The sequence below is a fragment of the Oryctolagus cuniculus genome, chromosome 13 (assembly GCF_051225735.1).
Source record: "Oryctolagus cuniculus isolate XC-2025 breed Fujian yellow rabbit chromosome 13, ASM5122573v1, whole genome shotgun sequence".
Taxonomy (NCBI): domain Eukaryota; kingdom Metazoa; phylum Chordata; class Mammalia; order Lagomorpha; family Leporidae; genus Oryctolagus; species Oryctolagus cuniculus.
Window position 1 is genome coordinate 91,188,398 of NC_142879.1, and position 2,540 is coordinate 91,190,937.

At 42.5% G+C, this 2,540-nt stretch overlaps 1 pseudogene; it reads left to right on the forward strand.

Moving 5' to 3' along the window:
• Positions 1-298: 298 nt before the first annotated feature.
• LOC149122743 (2-iminobutanoate/2-iminopropanoate deaminase pseudogene) lies at positions 299-676 on the forward strand (annotated as a pseudogene).
• The last annotated feature ends 1,864 nt before the right edge of the window (positions 677-2,540 follow it).

Below are 2,540 nucleotides of genomic sequence, written 5' to 3' on the forward strand. Positions count from 1 at the left end.
AATAAATAAATAAATAAACTGCTTTAAAAAAAATAAATAAATAATGGCTAAAGGTACCGTCACTGTATAAACCAACAGCGGTCATTTTCTCATTATCAAGCATTATATACTGTATATAATTGTATATTCTATTCTTTTGCAGACCTGGGAGCAGGCTAGGTTTTCTCTACACCAGCACTACATGTGAGTTTAAGAAACATGTGAGTCCCCCCGTGGGAACCTTGGGAGCTGAGATGCTGTTAGTTTGTAAGTCTCAAACTGTGCTGGGGCAGGGTGCGCAAGAGGACATGGATTAGCCATGTCTCTGGCCAGAAAGGCGATCAGCACCACTAAGGCCCCAGGGGTCACTGGTCCCTACAGTACAGCTGTGCTGGTGGACAAGACTGTTTACATTTCAGGACAGGTGGGCATGGACCCTTGCAGTGGAAAGCTTGTGCCAGGAGAGGTAGTAGAAGAAACTAAACAAGCTCTTACAAACATAGGCTGTGACTTCGCTAATGTGGTGACAACAACTATTTTGCCAGCTGACATAAACGATCTCAATGCTGTCAATGAAGTCTACAAGCAGTATTTCAAGAGTAATTTACCGGCAAGAGCTGCTGGCCAGGTTGCTGCTTTGCCCCTGGGAAGTCTTGTTGAGAACGAAGCAATAGCTGTTCGAGGACCCTCTCAATAGCCACACTCTGAGTGTACCCTGTGTTGCTGAGTCTGGAATTTTCATTATGTCTTTAACATTGTAATTTTTTTACAATTGGTGTTGGGAAGTCGAGTTTGGCTAAAATAGCCGAAGCTATTATGGAAATAGCTTGTTAAGTGGGAGAGTTGAACAATAATTAAAGATTAGATAATGAATCCAGTTATAATGTCATTAAATTCCATGTCTGTAGTTACGTTAATGAGGGAGAAGAGAAGGCATGTCTAGTTACTCAAATCCATAGAAGTCAAGGGGACTAGCCTGTGAGAATGATGAGTTGTTAGTCCCGAGAAATGATAAATATATCCAATTCACTTAAATCTATTAATTTTACAATGTGAAACATTTAGTTCTCATGTCAGACATGGGATTCTACTTTAACTTGAGTATAATTAAAATATTCAAATTTGAGTGGTAGAGATAAATGAGAAGATAGGGGACCAAACTTTTATATAGGTGATATTTTTCTTTCATTTTCTTTAAAGATTTATTTTATTTATTTGAAAGACAGAGTTACACAGGGAGGTAGAGCCAGAGAGAGAGAGATGTTTTCCGTCCACTGGTTCACTTCCCCAGATGACTGCAACGGCCAGAGCTGAGCTGATTCTGAAGCCAGGAGCCAAGAGCCAGGAGCTTCTTCCAGGTCCTACATGTGGATGCAGGGGCCCAAGCACTTGGGCCATCTTCTACTGCTTTCCAGGCTGTAGCGGAGAGCTGGATTGGAAGTGGAACAACTAGGACTTGAACCGGCTCCTATATTGGATGCTAGTGCTGCAGCCTGGGGTTTTAACCCACTGTGCCACAGAGCCAGCCCCATAGGTAATATTTTTCAAATGCAAATAAAAAAAACTTGCATATTTCAAAAAAAAAAAAGAAAAGAAACATGAGTTTTGAAGACTTGGGCTATGGTGTCACCATGACGATGATGTAGGAACTCCATTATAAACTTCTGGGACCAACGTTGTATGAGGGGCTTTCTAAAAATCTCATGGAAAATGTGTAGTGTGACAGAAGTTGTGCGTGGATTTTGGACTTCCTTGCATCAAAAGAAGCTTCTATTGAATTCCTTGTCCATGCACTTTTGGAAGTACCCTTGTAATACAGTCTGTTGTCTGAAATGCTGTTATACATAGGACTGTGCTCATATGATTTACTGAGTATTTAATAAAACAGTACAGTAACTGCTTTATGTGTATTATAAAACCTAAATCCTCACAATGAACCCATGGCACAGGTGTTATCCTGGTTTATGGATGAGGAGGCAAAGGCCCGTATGTGTTATATATTTTACCGCCCTCCTCACAGCTGGTGTGTATCCCTGTCGGAATTTCTCTGTGAAACCAAACCAAACTGGTTACCTCTCCTTGCCATCTATATAATGTGAGGGGGTATACAAAATGCAGTGTTAGAACATCCTAAAGGCAGAGGTGTGACTTCAAAAGGCACTGACTTGTTTAACATATGGGAGCCCAAGAAAATGACTGTCCTTTTGAGCCAGGCCCTGTTCCAAGCACTTATGCAACTGCCATGCTGCCTTTGTTCCTGTTCCAGGGTCAATGGTGGCATCCAACCAGGGCTCTTTACGGCACTACAAGTAAGGAGACCAGTGCGAGAAAGCGTGCATGGTAGCAGAAAGTCCCAGGGTACTTTTTTTTGTAAAGCATTTATTTATTTATGTGAAAGTCAGAGTTACACACACAGAGAGAAGGAGAGGCAGAGAGAGAGAGAGAGAGAGAGAGAGAGAGTCTTCCATCCAGTGGTTCACTCCCCACTTGGCTGCAACGGCCAAAGCGCCCTCTCCCCTGCAGGAGGCTTTATGAGACAGGCCGAGCCTCCTACCCGGAGG